Source organism: Lolium perenne, chromosome 3 (assembly GCF_019359855.2).
Source record: "Lolium perenne isolate Kyuss_39 chromosome 3, Kyuss_2.0, whole genome shotgun sequence".
In the NCBI taxonomy this organism is placed as follows: domain Eukaryota; kingdom Viridiplantae; phylum Streptophyta; class Magnoliopsida; order Poales; family Poaceae; genus Lolium; species Lolium perenne.
In genome coordinates, this window is record NC_067246.2 from 13,024,808 (window position 1) to 13,042,522 (window position 17,715).

Here is a 17,715-nt window from a genome sequence, read left to right on the forward strand (position 1 = left end):
TTTTGAGATTGTGTATGGTTTTGTACCACGTGCACCTATTGATTTGTTGCCTTTACCATCTTCGGTGCAAAATAATTTGGATGCTACAGACCGTGCTGAATTGATACTAAAATTGCATGAGACTACTAAAGACAACATAGAACGCATGAATGCTAAGTATAAAATTGCTGGGGATAGAGGAAGAAAGCATGTTGTGTTTGATGTTGGTGATCTTGTTTGGTTGCATTTGCGCAAAGATCGTTTTCCTGAATTGCGCAAGTCTAAACTAATGCCACGCGCTGCTGGTCCTTTCAAGGTGTTAGAGAAAATCAATGATAATGCATATAAACTTGAGCTTCCTGCAGAATTGGGTCCGGTTAGTCCTACATTTAACATTGCAGATTTGAAGCCTTACTTTGGTGAAGAAGAGGAGGTTTTGTCGAGGACGACTTCAATTCAAGAAGGGGGGCATGATGAGGACATCCCATCTATTGATACAACCGCTGTACCTACAGCCACACAAATACAAGGACCAATCACTCGAGCTCGTGCCAAACAACTTAACTATCAGGTACTTTCGTTTCTTGGAACTATTCCTCATATACATGAGAATATGATGCTGCCTAAATCAGATATGTTTGTTACTCTTAGGAATGATGGACCAAGCATGGATGAGGAGGACAAGCATTGGAGCATGATCATACATGGAGGAGATGGCAGCAAGCGTTTGAGGATTGAAGAGGATGCCGCAAGTGGAGATTTCAGAACTTTGAAGCCACCATAAGAAGAGATGAAGACATGGACGAAATATAGAGTTCTCCACTTCATAGTTTCGTCCATAGCATAATATGGTGCTGCGTCACCTTTAGTTTTGGGCCAGGCCCATGTCATTTTCGCAGGAATTAAGTCAGCCACTTTTTAGAGTCCGTATTGAAGGGGGAAAGGCCTTCTAGGGTTTGGTTCGGCCACCGTATGTATGGCTGGCCGAAACTCCACCTTTTCCTCCTTTAAATACCCCCATAGCCGTCACGTTTAGACTCGGATTTTGATTAGACTAAAAGTTAGCCATTGATGCAACTCTCGTGTACTTCTTTTGAGGCCAACGCCCAGAACAAGACCGACTATTCGGAATCGCACCATTATCAATCAAGCTTTCATCTTTATCCGCAATATTCTGATTGCATCTTTAGTTCTTACTTGTTCTCGATTTCAGGTAGGAATTAAGACCCTCGCTGGTCAGGCTGATCGTGCCTCCGCAAGATCAGTAACTCCCGGAGATTGTCCTAGCGATTGCATTGGCGCACGAGCTCTGCACGTGTAGTCGGATCGTCAAGCACGAACTCCACCAACAAATCGATCTATCCACGTCTCATCGAAAGATCGGCCACCTTTGCCCTATCAGATCTCATCAGGCTGGCATACAATTTAATACATAGGAATTCTCTACCCTATTAGATGGTCACTAAGATTTGAGATCATGCACGTGCAAATTAATCCGCATAATAACAAGTTCTTATTTAGACAGAAGTTATAACTACAATACAAAAGGATAAGAAAGAGGATACAATATTTTGGGGGTTAATTAGTGTGTACACCTCATTTTCTCTGGTGCGGTTTATAAGGAAAAAAAAAATTATTTGACCCATTTTCTTTGTGTGGGTATAAGGATGTAAAGCGTGCATGAACTCAACAGTGGCTAACAAGTTGGCAGGAAATTATTTAACAATGCTACCTCATATTCATTTGTCTTTTTTTTCCTTGGTTACAAACATGTGGAATCATGAAGATGCTGTTTTTTTACAGGCCATACAAATTAATGAAGGTATCAACTCCTACATTTGGTTAATGAACTTCATATTTATGCACTATCTACTTCCATTTTTCTCTCTTTTAATTCTTATATTATGTGGCTTACTTTGATATTTATAAGCCTGACAGTAGTACACTCTTTCTAAATAGGGCTATTTATATGACATTTATGTATATGCCTGACAAAGATGATGCCTGTTACTGCTGAAACAAACGATGAGCATACATATCAACACAAATTTATCTATTAAGGTTAGCTCTAACATGCATTTACTATTGAATATCTGCAGTGGTGTCTCACCATCCAAGATCATCTCGTACCAGAAAAGTTAGACATTATATTGTTAGCTATGGATTATCAAGATCGCGGTTCCTACACAATGTGGAATGTCCCGGGCTGCAATACATTATGTGCCAGATGGTTCACCGAACTCTGGAATGTAGCAATATAAGGTGGCAGGTAAGAAATATTCACACTTAGTTTACATGGATCGGTGAAAGTTATAAAATATTGGTTGATTGGCATTAAGTAATTTCACCCTGTCTTTCTATTATCACATGGATTTTCCCATTACCATTATGAGGTTGAAACATTACTTTAATGCAAGGAGAATGTTACGTCCTAACATGATCAAACTGGGTTGCATCTCAAGCCAAAAGATCGTAAAACCATCATTATATATACATAAACGTCCAACTTGCATGCGATATTACTATATAATTTGTTGATCAAGTTTATATTTCCAAGTCGGATTTTTGCCGATTTTTTCTAAAAGGAGGACCCCTGATCTCTACATTGATCGAACCACATACACTAGTAGACAAATGGCCTTGGTACCGGTTCCAAAGGACTTTGGTACCAGTTTCGCAACCGGTACCAATGAATCGGGACTAAAGCCCCCCCCCCCCCCCCTTTGGTACCGGTTCCTTACGAACCGGTATTAAAGGTGCCTCCACGTGGGTATGCAAGGACTTAAGCCCAAGTGCACCGCCATGGTATGCAAGGACTTAAGCCCAAATGCACCGCCATGGTGCCAAGCTCGGGCGCCACCACGTCGAGTAGCCTCAGCCCGTGGACGCACGACAGGGTCTTAGTTAGAGTCAAAAGGCAGCCCATTTAAACCCCTGATTTTGCTGACCCGACACGGCGGTTGGCGATGTCGACAACCACTCACGGACGCCGTGGCGCCATCGATTACCCAATAACTGAGAGGGCCATGGCGCCGTATAGTTGTTCTCTCCGATCGCCATGAGATTTTTTTATCAACATTGATAGATGACCACAAACCTGTAGCACCGTCCCGAGCGCCTCCTTTTCCCGAGCTCGATGCCGCCCGCGTGTGCCCGCCCCCTCCTCGTCACTTGGCCACGCCCCGGCCTCCATTGCACCCAGCGCGCGACGCTGCTCTACGCGGCCCCTGCTCCGTGTCGTTGGCTGCTGTCCCGTCGATTGGCCACGTCGACGGCCTCGGCGCCACCGAGCTGTTCGACCGCCTCCTGCCCACCATGCCCTGGAACACCCTCATCGACACCGTCATGGGGGAGCTGCACGCGCGGGGCAAGACTCTCCACGACGTCGCCGAGGTGCTGAGGGCGGCGCCCATCGACCCGCACGTCGTCGCCGCCATCAAGGCCGCCTACGGCCTCGGCTGCGACCTCAGGGTCCTCTGCAACGCCAAACGCTTCTTCATCGAGACCATCCTTGACCACCACGGCCTCCGGGGCTACTTCTCCGAGATCAACACCAACCCGAGCCGCATCGACGTCGACGGCCGCCTCCGCATCGCGCCGCACCACGACTACCACACCGGCCCGCACGGCTGTGGCCTCGGCACCTGCCCGCCCAACATGTGCAAGGGCCAGGTGCTCGACCGCACCCGTGTTGGCATTTCGTCGAAAACCCTAAGCGCGGTGGCGACGAAGACCCTGAGCGGCGGCCGGCCTTGGCATAGGCGTACGCTAGCGCAGGGCGACGAAGACGGAGGAGAGGCGGCGTGGCGAGGCGGCGTGGCCGGCGTCGGCGGCATCGGCGGACTCCGTTGCTTGCCGGCGCGTGGGGGGAGGGGGACAAGGGGAGGAGGCGCGGGGACTCACCTTCTTGCCGGCGAGCGGGGGGAGCGGCGGCGGCTTGGCGCCGGGGAGCTGCGCCGGGAGCGGGCGTGGCTGCGGCGGACGACGGCGGACGACTGCGGGGAAATGTCGATGAATGGTGGTCGATTCACAGCGGCTAAGGGAAGAAACCGTGGAGAGGACCTTACGTACCGGTTCTCCCCACCAACCGGTACCAAAGGCCTTTGGTACCGGTTCTCCCCAACAACCGGTACCAAAGGGTTTTTTTTCTGTTTTGCTATTTCTTTTTCTGTTTTGCTATTTCTATTTCTGTTTCTGTTTTTATTTTAAATGTTCATATATACTATATATGACATATTTGCACACATTTTTAAATGTTCATATATACTATATAATGTTCATATTTGCACGCATTTTTAAATGTTCATATATAATATATAATGTTCATATTTGCACGCTTTTTTTTATAATGGGCGCTTTATTTCCTCGACAATCTTACCTCGGGCCAAATGACGGAGGAAACGGGCGGGAAGAAAAGGGCGGGAGGAAAAGGGCGGGAAGAAAAGGGAGGGAGAAATGGGCGGGAGGAAAAGGGCGGGAGGAAAAGGGCGGGAAGAAAAGGGCGGGAGGAAAAGGGCGGGAAATAATGGGCGGGAATAAAATTTTATTACGATTGAACTGGAATTAAAGTACATAGCTCAACTGAAAATTAAGATACATGGCCAGATTAAGTCACAATTGGCCAAACTTGTTTTCGAATGTTGGAGTGATTCAGTCATAGTCGTGCCTAGCCCTATAAACGTCACCACTGTAGTCGTCGTAGTCGCCGACGTCGTCGTCGCTGGCATCGGGGTCGCGGTAGTCGAACCTCGGCGGGTGAGCACGCATAGGCTGAGACTGTGGGTAGCGCAGGCGGGGGCCACGGTAGGCCATGACGTTCTGGAGAGTCCGGCCGCGCCACCACAGCTGACGGCCGGCCTCGTTGAAGTTTGAAGGAGGCGGGCCGTCCTCCTCGTGCCTGGCAAGCGCACTCTCATGCCGATTGATGAAGAAGCCGTCCCAAGTCGGGATGTAGTCGGGATGCCACTGGGGATTCCTCCGCTGCTCTGGCGTGAGCTCGAAGTAGTAGTGGTTCATGATGGCCATCTGGCGCGCCACACCTAGAGGGACAGGAGGGACCGGTATGCCTCCGACGCTCAGCATCCAGCCGGTGGGGACGCGGTAGCCCGGCGGGTAGGGGTAGTTCAAGCCGCAAAGCGCCTCCGCCTCCCGGGGGGTTAGAGATACGATGGAAACCATGGGAGAGAGTGATGAGGTTTGCATATATGAGTCTAGATGTCATATGGAAATGGAGGCCAAGCCTACATATATATAGTGAAAAATGGCAGGAAGACGGAGACGGGAAGCGGTGGAAAGCTCGGGAAGAAAATAGGCGGGAACGCAGTGGTGCGGGAAGAAAATAGGCGGGAACGCAGTGGCACCGATGATGATGAGGAGGAGGAAGAAGAGGAACCCAGAGCTGGTGGCTTCATCGTGGCTGACGCCGATGATGATGAGGAGGAGGAAGAAGAGGAACCCAGAGCTGGTGGTGAGCATATGGAGGAAGAAGAAGAAGCCAGATGGATGGAGGAAAGGGTTGGGAAATCTCCCGTGGCGGAACTTCTCGAAGATGTCGTTGGTGCACACGCCCTACGGCATCTTCGGAAGTTCCGCTTCGGAATTTTTTTCCTGCAAGCCTGTGAAAGACTCCATCTCCTCTAACAGTGTTGGGAAAAGGGTTGGGAAATCTCCCGTGGCGGAACTCCTCGAAGATGTCGTTGGTGCACACGCCCTACGGCATCTTCGGAAGTTCCACCTCGGAAATTTTTTCCTGCAAGCCCGTGAAAGACTCCATCTCCTCTAACAGTGTTGGGGAAAGGGTTGGGAAATCTCCCGTGGCGGAACTTCTCGAAGATGTCGTTGGTGCACACGCCCTACGGCATCTTCGGAAGTTCCGCCTCGGAATTTTTTTCCTGCAAGCCCGTGAAAGACTCCATCTCCTCTAACATTGTTGGGGAAAGGGTTGGGAAATCTCCCGTGGCGGAGCTTCTCGAAGATGTCGTTGGTGCTCACGCCCTAGGACATCTTCGGAAGCTCCGCCTCGGAAAAATTTCCCTGCAAGCCCGTGAAAGCTACTTAACTAGTAAAACAAGCCAACCATCTCCATTGTTAATATCTTACATACAGTAACATCATTACACAAAAATAAATGGGAAAGTGATTTCCATATTGAGATACACAAGTTATGATCCCTATCTAGTCTTCTGAGTTTTCTTTGGTTTGGTCGACATGTCCTTCACATAAAAAACCTGAGCCACTTCACTGGCTAGGATGAATGGTTCGGTGTCGTACCCTAGATTCTTGAGATCCACTGTAGTCATTCCGTACTGCGGGTCTACATGTACCCCGTCTTTCAGGTTGAACCATTTGCACCGGAATAAAGGGACCTTGAAAGTAGGTCCATAGTCAAGTTCCCATATCTCCTCTATGTACCCATAATATGTGATCTTCTTTCCATTGTCCTCTGCTGCATCAAAGCGGAAACCACTGTTTTGGTTGGTGCTCTTTTTATCTTGGGCGATCGTGTAAAATGTATTCCCATTTATCTCGTACCCTTGAAAAGTCGATATAGTTGAAGATGCTTGCTTGGCCAACAAGTATAGTTGTTCTTCATCTGTGCCATTAATGAGACGTGTTTGCAACCAACCGCCGAAAGTCTTCATGTGTTCACCATCAATCCAATCTTCACGTTGCTCCGGGTATTCCGAGCGTAAAATATTCTTGTGTTCCACTATATACGGAGCCACCAAACTGGAATTATGTAGAACTGTGTAGTGTGCTTGAGTGAAAGAATGTCCGTCCATACACATTGTTGCTTTCTTTCCTAGCGTGCCTTTTTCCACGCAGTCTCCCCTCATAGCGCGATTCAGGAACACCGATCGGCTTAAGGTCAGGAATAAAGTCAACACAAAACTCAATGACCTCCTCTGTTCCATAGCCCTTGGAGATGCTTCCTTCTGGCCTAGCATAGTTATGAACGTATTTCTTTAAGACTCCCATGAATCTCTCAAAGGGGAACTTGTTGTGTAGAAAAACAGGACCGAGAACGCTAATCTCTTCGACCAGGTGAACGAGGAGATGCGTCATAATATTGAAGAAGGATGGTGGGAACACCAACTCGAAGCTGACTAGACATTGCACCACATCATTCTGTAAATTTTGTAGAGTTAGTGGATTGATCACCTTCTGAGAAATTGCATTGAGGAACGCACATAGCTTCACAATGGGTACTCGAACATTTTCCGGCAGAAGCCCCCTCAATGCAACCGGAAGTAATTGTGTCATAATCACGTGGCAGTCATGAGACTTTAGGTTTTGAAACTTTTTCTCTGACATGTTTATTATTCCCTTTATATTCGACGAGAAGCCAGACGGGACCTTGATGCTACTCAGGACTTCAAAAAAGATCTCCTTCTCTTCTTTGGTAAGAGCGTAGCTGGCAGTACCTTGATACTTCTCTGGATTCAGGTTGTTCCCTTCGTGGATACATTGCTGGTCCTGCCGTGCATCCGGTGTATCTTTTGTCTTCCCATACACGCCCAAGAAGTTTAGCAGGTTCACACAAAGATTTTTCGTCACGTGCATCACGTCGATTGCAGAGTGAACCTCTAGGATTTTTCGAATAGGGTAGCTCCCAACATATATACATCTTCTTCCACATGGGTACGTGTCCGTCAACATCATGCGGAACAGATTATCCGCCAGGACCCTTTCCAAAGATCACTTTTAAATCCTTGACCATATCATATATAACATCCCAGTAGGGCGGGTAGGCTTCGTTCGGTTATCTGCCTCACCTCTGAAATGCTTTCCTCTCTTTCTTACGTGATGTTGTTTTGGAAGAAATCGACGATGCCCCAGGTACACATTCTTGTTTCCCAAATATATACTGTCAGTCTCACCTAAACAGTGTGTGCATGCATTGTATCCCTTGTTTGACTGTCCTGAAATGTTACTAAGAGCAGGCCAATCATTGATGGTTACAAACAACAACGCTCATAGGTTAAATTCCTTTTGTTCGTGCTCATCCCACACAGCTACACCTTCTTCACACCACAACTGTAAAAGTTCTTCAACCAATGGCCTCAGGTACACATCAATCTCGTTGCCGGGTTGCCTCGGGCCTTGGATGAGCACTGGCATCATAATGAACTTCCGCTTCATGCACAACCAAGGAGGAAGGTTATAGATACATAGAGTCACTGGCCAGGTGCTATGACTGGAGCTCTGCTCCGCGAAAGGATTAAAGCCATCTGTACTTAGACATAATCTTAAGTTCCTTGTGTCATCTGAAAATGACTTGAACTCTCTGTCGATTTTTCTCCACTGCGGCCCGTCAGCGGGGTGTCTCAGCATCACATCTTTCTTACGGTCCTCTTTGTGCCATCGCAACAACTTGGCATGCTCTTTGTTTTGGAACAAACGTTTCAACAGTGGTATTATAGGAGCATACCACATCAGCTTGGCAGGAACCCTCTTCCTAGGGCACGACTCGCCCTCAACATCACCAGGGTCATCTCGCCTGATCTTATACCGCAATGCACCACATACCGGGCATGCATTCAAATTCTCGTACTCCTCGCGGTAGACGATGCAGTCATTGATGCATGCATGTATCTTCTGCACCTCTAATCCTAGAGGGCAAACAACCTTCTTTGCTTCGTACGTACTAGAGGGCAATACGTTCTCCCCTCGAAACATCTTCTTTATTATTTTCAGTAACTTTTCAAATCCCTTGTCAGAAGTACCATTCTCTGCCTTCCATTGCAGCAATTCCAGTGTGGTACCTAGCTTTTTCTGGCCATCTTCGCAATTTGGGTACAATAGTTTGTTGTGATCCTCTAACATTTTCTCCAACTTCGACCTCTCCTTTTCACTTCCGCAGTTTATCTTCGCATAAAGAATGGCCCGACCCAAATCGTCATCGGGCTCATAAAAAATGGGCTCTTCTTCAGCTTCGTCTCCCCCCATTCTACTATCACCGTCTTCAGTGAACATAGGATAGTTGTCATCATCCTCTTCTTCTTCGTTGTCTTCCATTATAACCCCTCTTTCTCCAACAATTATAGCCGGGCATGAAACCGTTCTCAAGCAGGTGGATGTGAAGGGTTTTTGAGGTAGAGTAATCCTTCGTATTCTTACAGGAACTACATGGACAACAAATGAAACCATTCGACCGCCTGTTTGCCTCAGCCACGTTGAGAAAATAATGCATGCCAGTAATGAACTCGGGATGTCATCGGTCACCGTACATCCATTGTCGATTCATCTGCATTATATAAGTATATCAAAAATCATTAATTACACAACATCATGAATATATGAGTGACCAAATTAATTAGTATTCAAGTTCATCACATAAAACTAAGTTTTTTTACAAAAAAGAAGAGGCTCACCGAGGTGGTGCCGGCTAGGGGACGACGCTGGCGATCGACGACGGTGAGGACGGGGACGATACTAAAACCAACAAATCATACTTTAATTTGAGCTCAAATTGCATATAAAAAGAATGAAATCCCTAACTTAGGCATTTCATCGAACACCTTGCTCGCACTAGAAAAATGATACGAGTTAAACTAGCAAAGAAATGAGCTAAATTAGGAACGCCGGAAGAAAGGATGATATAGCTAACCCTTGGATAGATGGGTGCCGTCAATCTTGACAAAATGGTGGAGAAAAATGGTGATTTGTTGGAGTGTGAGAGGAGAAAAATATTTGGAAATGTGAGAGGAGAAGGAAAAATGGAGCTGCTCGGTGGCTCGGGTGGAGAAATAGGCAGGACACCCTTTAGTACCGGTTCTTTATATGAACCGGTACTAAAGGTGCAGCGCTGGCCCCACCTCCGCCTCAAATTTGGCGCGAAACCCTTTCTTACCGGTTCGTGTGTTACGAACCGGTACGATAGATCCTTAATGAACCGGTATTAAAGTTTCTCGGTGACCTGGGCAGTTAAACCGGTACTAATGTAGCCTTTAGTACCGGTTCGTAAGGAAACCGGTACTAAAGGTGAAATCCTTTGCCCGTTTTTCTACTAGTGACGGCAGTATTTTTCCTCCTCCTCCAAGTTTCCTCCTCTATATAAAGGAGAGAAGGGGCAGCCCTTGAGCCAACCCTATCCGCCACCTCTCCTCCCTCCTCCTTATTCCTGCGCTGGCTTGGCGAACCCCTGCAGGAATTTCTCCTCCACCACCACCACCATGCCGTCGTGCTGCTGGGATTCTGAGGGGATCTACTACCTCCGCTGCCCACTGGAACGGGGAGAGGAAGGTCTTCATCGACTCCGTACGTGTGACCGAGTACGGAAGTGCTACCGGATCGCAGCACCGGAAGGATCGTCTTCATCAACCATGAGATTGGATCTCGTTAAGTCTTTGGATCTTCGAGGGTTAGTTCTCATCTATCTCGTTGCACATATCTCATAGATTATATCTTGGCTTTTCCATAGATTGGATCTTGGTTTTATTCGTCTTAGCGGTAAATTTTTTTGTTTTCTATGCAACGAACCCACAAACGTAAGTGCCGGCGATACACACCGTTACCCCCGGCAAATAGGCTAGGCGCCAGCGGTAACAAATACCGCCGGAGAATTGGAGAAGGCGCCGGTGATAAGTTGGAGTTACCACCGGCGAAATACAAGGCGCCAGGGATAAGCCCTTACCACCGGCGAGGTGGTCGCCGGCGAATGTGAAGGCGCCGGCGGTAAGGTTTTTTGTATTAGTGCTAGCCTATGGGGGTACACGGCAAAGGGAGGTGGGTCAACGGGGTCCCATGTTTTTTGCCATGCCGAGGCTAAAGACGCCACACGGCAAAGATAAAGGGACACGGCAAACTATGAATCTTTGTCGTGTTCTTCGAAGGGAGACACACGGCAAAGCCCATCCGATGTGGCACCGTCAGTTAGCCGGGGAAACCGTCAGTTCAAATTTTGCCGTGTACTGGGCTGGGAGGCACACGGCAAAACCTTTGCCGTGTTTCGGGGTGCTAGGCACATGGCAAAGGTGCATTGTCGTGTTCCGAAACAGCACTGCCGTGTCTATTGCCAACACGGCAAAGACCTTTTTTGCCGTAGTGATATATATATATATATAGGTATATATACACAGTCACACACTATTCAGATGCGCCTGTTAGACCACCTAAAAAATCCTTTGATAAGTTCTGTATAAACGAAAATGTGAACAAACAAATAGAGAAAGACATAACATATACAAATTCTATATGTATCATTTTATATGCATATCCCAATTGGAAGGTTCATCCATCCCTAACATGAAATACTATAGCGATTGTCATAATACTATAAAAACAAGCATTACTCATGAAAAATATCCAGCATCATGTTTCTCTAATTAGAAGTTGCGGCTTCGATTTATCTATCGGATGTCGAACACACATGGAGAGAAAGGATTTCGCAGAACATACAAAAAAAAACCTATGGCTGGCGTAATGGATTCATTTTCTTTGTATTGACTATCAAGAGTCTCTCCAAAAAACATGCATACAAACATATTGTGTTATCATCAACTAATTAACTAAAGGAATATAATTCATTTTTTATCCAAAGGTATCAAGAGAAAATAGTACAGAAAATAAACATTCAAAAGCATTATTTCTAATTTTCTTTATTAAAACAGTTGGAGAAATCTCGTGTTCTTAAAAGTCTAGATCTTGCGGATGCGTGGAGTTGTAATCTTCGCTTTGATGAAGTGCTTAAAGGGTTTGGGTCCATCAAGAATAGTGAAAATGGCTTATGTTTAGAAGAAAATAAGTGAGAGCCCACTAGCATTTTGAAAAATTTATGTGGATGACATATTGTTGATTGGAAATGATGTATCTTTTCTTGACACAATTAAGACTTCACAAAAAAATAGTTTTTCAATGAAGGACTTGGGCGAGGAAACATACATATGAAGGATTAAGATCTACAGAGATAGATCAATGTTCCCAATAGGTATGGAAAGCGCCAAGAAGGTGTTCTTGCCGGTGTAGCAAGGGAAAGGTTTGAGTAAGATTTTATACGCATCTAAGATTGGATCACTCATGCACTCCATGATATATACACTAATTGTGATGTATCCTATGCTCTAAGTGTTATGAGCAGGTACCATAGTGATCCGGTAATGATCATTAGACAATACTAAAAAATATATGTAAATACTTGAGAAGGTCTAATGATATGTTTCTCGTATACGGTGGAGACAAGGAGCTCGTTGTAAGAGGTTACACCGACACTAGCTTTCTCACAGATCCAGACGATTTTTTATCTCAATCTGGCTTTGTGTATACCTTGAACGGTGGTACAGTGAGAAAGAAGAGTTCTAAGCAGGACATTGTGGCAGATTCTACAATGGAGTCTGAGTATATCACCATTTCAAAAGCGGCATACGAGGACATTTGGATCAAGAAGTTCGTCACCGAGCTTGGTGTGGTTCCAAAAACTCTAGATCCTATGGAGCTCTATTGTGACAATAGTGGCGCCATATCCCCGGACAGCGAGCCAAAGTGCCACCAGAGATGCAAACATATACAAAGGCCGATTCCACCTCATTCATGAATGTGTGGAGCATGGAGACATAAAGATATGCAAAATACACATGGACCGGAATGTGTGAGATCCAATGACGAAGTCTCTACCACACGAAAAACATGGGAAATAAAGGAATGCCATTGGTGTTATGTGCTTAAGCATTGACTAGATTATTGACTCTTGTGGAAATGGGAGAGTGTCGGAAATATGCCCTAGAGGCAATAATAATGTTGTTATTATTTTATTTCCATGGTAATGATTAAGTTTATGTTCTATTCTAGAATTGCATTTGTTCATGAATGTGATATTCAGAGGAAAACCCAATTGCATATGTGGAATAATAAACACCAAACATTTCCCTAGTCAGGCCTCTGGACTAGTTCATGTATTGTTGATGGTCTTGTTTTCCTGATCATGGGCATTGTTAATGTAAACAAGGATTATGTCAATAATGGGAGCACATTGTTAGGGTAGCAATGGTGTTGGATAGACTCCTCTTATTAGATATTGCGAGATGATGTCGTCAATATGTTGTCGTTCTCTACTCATAATGTGTTAGCATTTACTTGGTTCCCTAGACCATGAGAGTATTGTAGACCTTGATACAGGAAGGATGCTTTGGGGTCATCAAACGTTGCGTAGTAACAGGGTAATTATAAATAGGTGACTTTCGGGTACACCGAGAAAGTATGTTGTGGTGCTAGATATGTCAAGACCGGGATTTTCCCTCCCGCGATGGAGAGATACACTCTGGGTCAAATTGGTATTACGATATACAACATCGCCTAGGAATGTATTGTGACTAATGAGTTAATCACGGAGATAACGGAATAAAACACAAAAAAAATAGTGCAAACTGGTAATCGTGGATATCTAGGTATAGTAAGGAGTTGATCACAGGATACCTTCAAAGTATCAGTCGTGGTGTGTAACGTATCATGATGCAAAATGAATTGTATGCGGTAATACAAGGTTCGCTCGATAATGATCGTTCATAATATGTGGGCGTCATTATGTGTGTCAATATCCCGCTGACTAGCAGGTGTTGCAAACATGTCCACTTATGCTCGAACATTTAGGGTCACACGCTTAACGATTAGCAACATCTAGGAATTCTAAGATATGATGGAGAATGAGAGAGCAGGGTCCTGCAAGTGTTTCGGAGGATCTCAGAAGTGCTACGGGAGGTTCGGAGTGGTCATGTGATGTCCGTAAGTGTTTGGAAAGTATTGAAAGGTACCGCAAAGTAGTGGAAGCTTCCGTAAGGTCTGGAAGGTTCAATAATATTCTGGAACATTCCAGAAGGTCCCCTACCTAGGGTTTCCTAGTACGAACCTATTAGCACTCGTAAGGGCTGACCTGCCCCACCTAGGCCACCTATATAAAGGGGGGAAGGGGCACAGTCTTGGAGACACCAAGAACCCTGGCCGCCACTCCCCTCCTACTGACCAAAGCCGCCCTTTCGCTCCTCTAGATCAGATCTCACTACTAGAAAATAGCCTGTTAGCGGCACACCTATTTTTGGTATCAGTGGTGCACCACCCATGCGCCACTACTACCACGCCACTACTAATACATAGCAATGGCGCACGAGTGGTGCACCAGTGCTAAGGCCCATACTAGTTGAGCATTACTCCGTGCGCCACAGCTAGCCATTGTAGGAAACCAAAAAAAAGTGAGTGCGCCACTTGATAGGCTATTCATGCGCCACCGCCTAACCACTGTACGAAACAAAAAAATGGAAATAAAATTACAGAGCAGTTAACATTAAATTACTTATAGAGCAGTTAAAATAAAATTACAACGCAAATTTACATAAAACACCCTAAAAGGAAAAAAAACAATCGGGTCCCTGAGAGGATAGCGCCACCGCCGGACGACCGCGTCATCGAAGGAGGACCGCCTTGCCGCTCGAGGCCCGCATCGCCACTCAAGGCCCGCGTCACCGCTCGAGGCCCGTGTCGCCGGGCTACCACCGTCTGCTGCAGACCCCCGGTGCTTAAGGGCGGAGAGGTTGAGGACGGTGAAGTTGAAGAGCCTCAACCCGGCGAGGCTTAGCGACACGGCCGCTGACGCCCGATCGCGCACCGGCAAGACGAGCGAGCCCGGCAGCGTTTCCCGGTCCAGCGAGATTCACCCGCTTCCCGAGCACCGCCACCGCCATGAACAAGAAGATAGGGGTGCCGCGAGATCCGCACGCCAACGCGTGACACGAGCACCTCCGTCCGCCTCAGGTCGTGGACCGAGATTCCAAGTCTTGCAGATGGTGGAGCGCGAGAACGGGGAACACGGTGGTGGCCGAAGGCGTCACGGGGAGGGGAGAGAACGAACAGAGAGAGAAAGTGGATTTGGAGATGGGGGAGAGAGAAATTGGATCAGGAGAGTGGGGAGTGGGAAGAGAGAAAGTGGATCGGGCCGGTGACAGGAGAGAGAGAAAAGGGCTGGTGGGGTGGCTTTGCGTGTGATGCGTGACACGTGACACGAGTAAGTTGCGAGTCCAAGAAGAAAAGAGAAGAAAACGAGTGAGAAAACATGGTGGCACATGTGCATGTGTGCGCCATAGCTATCATGGGCTCACACTTACCAATGGCGCACCATGCATAGTTGCGCCACTGTTACCTCGACAGAGCAGTGGCGCACCTATGCATGGTGCGCCATTGGTCTGTCTAGAGGATGGGTTAAACTTTGGTCAAATATAGTAGTGGCGCACTATTAACTAGGTGCGCCATCGTAATCGTGATAGCAGTGGAGCACTATATATTGGTGCGCCACTGCTAGCAATATTATGGCTAGCTGTTTTTCTAGTAGTCTCTAGTGCAAGCTGCTGGCGTGCAACTACTACTCCATCTCGTAGATTCCCCGCTGCTCCTGTTCTGCTGGTTCACACGTTGTTCCGGTGTCACTGATATGGTACTCATGGATATCTCGGAGACATCATACTTTTCGGCGTTCGATCGGGCGAACCTTCGTGAGGATAGGAGGTATAACACTGCTGTTGTAGTCGCGGGACATCAACATTGTCAACTTCTCCGTTGCACAGACATGATCGTCGAGGGTATAATCTCGTTGCCTTCTCCTCTATAGTGTATCTTAGTTGGTTCATGTGGTGTAAAATTTTATTTTGCGTCAGGTGCTGGTTGGCATCTACATGGTTCAATTACTCAATATTTGATTCAATCAATAAGACGTCATATAAGTAGCCGGGTGAATGATTGAAGGAGCAGCTAGCTAGCTGCTTGCGGGGTCAAGGAATGTACGACGTACCTACCTGGTGAGAAGGGGTTGGAAGATTAAACAATTGTATAAATCATTCGGTAGGCACCAACATTGTTCAATCAACCTGACACCTTGCATGCATGTGTAGCATCAATGTCGTATCCTGTCCTTACTCAATGAGTTCCACGGCTAGCGCTCCCACCTCACTGGCGTCAACCAAGCATACGTCATCCTGCTGACGAAGAGATGTGCTCACAAACTAACCGGGCTGGAGATTCTCTACGGCAAAGGAGTAGGGGCAAACTAGCCGGGTCAAAACGATTCCATATAATAATTAGTTTTCAAAGCAATTAGCAAAGTTTAATCTTACATTTTCCAGGCACCAAATAACACATCATGTTGAGGCTACACTGACAAGTAAAAACCGATTGAAACTTTAGGTTTAGCTTTCGGAAGAGAATTATAATTTCTGTCTGTCACACATTAATCAGATCACCAACTAAGTTGGTTTCTTTGCTTGCATTATTTGGCTGTGAATATATATGAATTTTCGAGCGTGTCGCTAGGTGTTAGCAAGCTAGCTGTAGTTTAATTTGGGGAGGTATGGATTATTGATCGGGTGGACCCACAAGTCATGGACTAATGGCTTGCCACTGATGATTATACAAAACGAACAAAATGGTTAGTCAGGTTCCGGTTGGCATCAACGTGGTTCAATCAATGAGACGCCACGAGTAGCTGTAGTAAATGACTGAAATGAGCTGCTAGCTGCCACAGTTTTGTACGTCGTTCAATCAAGGAGCGAGGGGGCAGCAGTGGTCCTTCCACAATGTGTTCCACGACGAGGGCGCCCAAGTGTACATCATCCTGCTTCCAAAGAAATTAGATGACCTTGTTATTGCTGATGCCTTCTGCACCATCTCCCTCATAAACTCCGTCATGAAGCTCGTCACAAAAATTGTTACAACCGAGCGGTGTAAATACCTTCAAAGCAAGCACTAGCTGCGTCCGTTTTCTACGTGAGTCCTAGTTAGGACCATAGAGTTAAACACCGCTTTCTTCCGGGCCGCTCGCGCGAGCGGCTCCGGAGAGCCCCAAACCCTAACCAAAAAAACCCCCTCGGTCTCATCTTCCTGGCCGCTGCCGCCGCCGGCGCCAGTGGTGGAGGCCGTGCCCGGCTGTTGAAGGCGGCGGGCAGGGTCGGCGTGCCCCAACGGGTTCCCTTCGTCCGGGGGCAAAACTTAGTAATGACATTCCACTGGAATAAATAACCCCGGCGGCATCCAAAAACATGTTCTAACACAGTAAGAACTATATACCAAATAGGCCCCAATGCGAAGAATCTCTAATAAAAAATGCAAATACCTCAAAACACGGGTGCTAACACCACACTATTGTTAGAAATCCCCACCCATCTTCAGTCGGTTATAGCGGCGACGGTGCCCGTGGGCCTCGTTTCCCTCCATGGAGGCGTCGTTGAGTGTGTCGGTACTTCCCCGCTCCCATTTCGTTTTGGTGGATGTCTACGGGTGAAAACCTAGGTTCCCCGCTCCCACCTATATTATGTCTTTGATGAATTGTTTGTGTCCACTACAACTTAAAAAGAGAGTAGACAAGTGAACCCATGAACCCCGGTCCAATTTAAATCATTAGAAACACCTTTCCAACACAGTGATCACTCTTTATATTTTGCGCAATTAATTAATCCAAAAATACGTTCTTCACTTGCAAACACACGAAACCCAAAAACAACTATCTCTTTATTGCTTTTATCTTTCTTGCTTAGTTTACTTGCTTTTCTTTACTTTATTTATACTTATATTTCATATTACTAATACAAAACCTTGTGCTTGACAACCATACGGTGAAGTTGGGGACACAAGACAAAAACTTTGCTTTGCAGGTTGCTAGAAGAGGAAAAGAAGAGAACACATGTTTACCCATTCCCCGAGAGTTCGATATAAACCCTCGAGTCACCCTTGTGGGGAGTCCCAACGAGTTGGTACACACGGAGT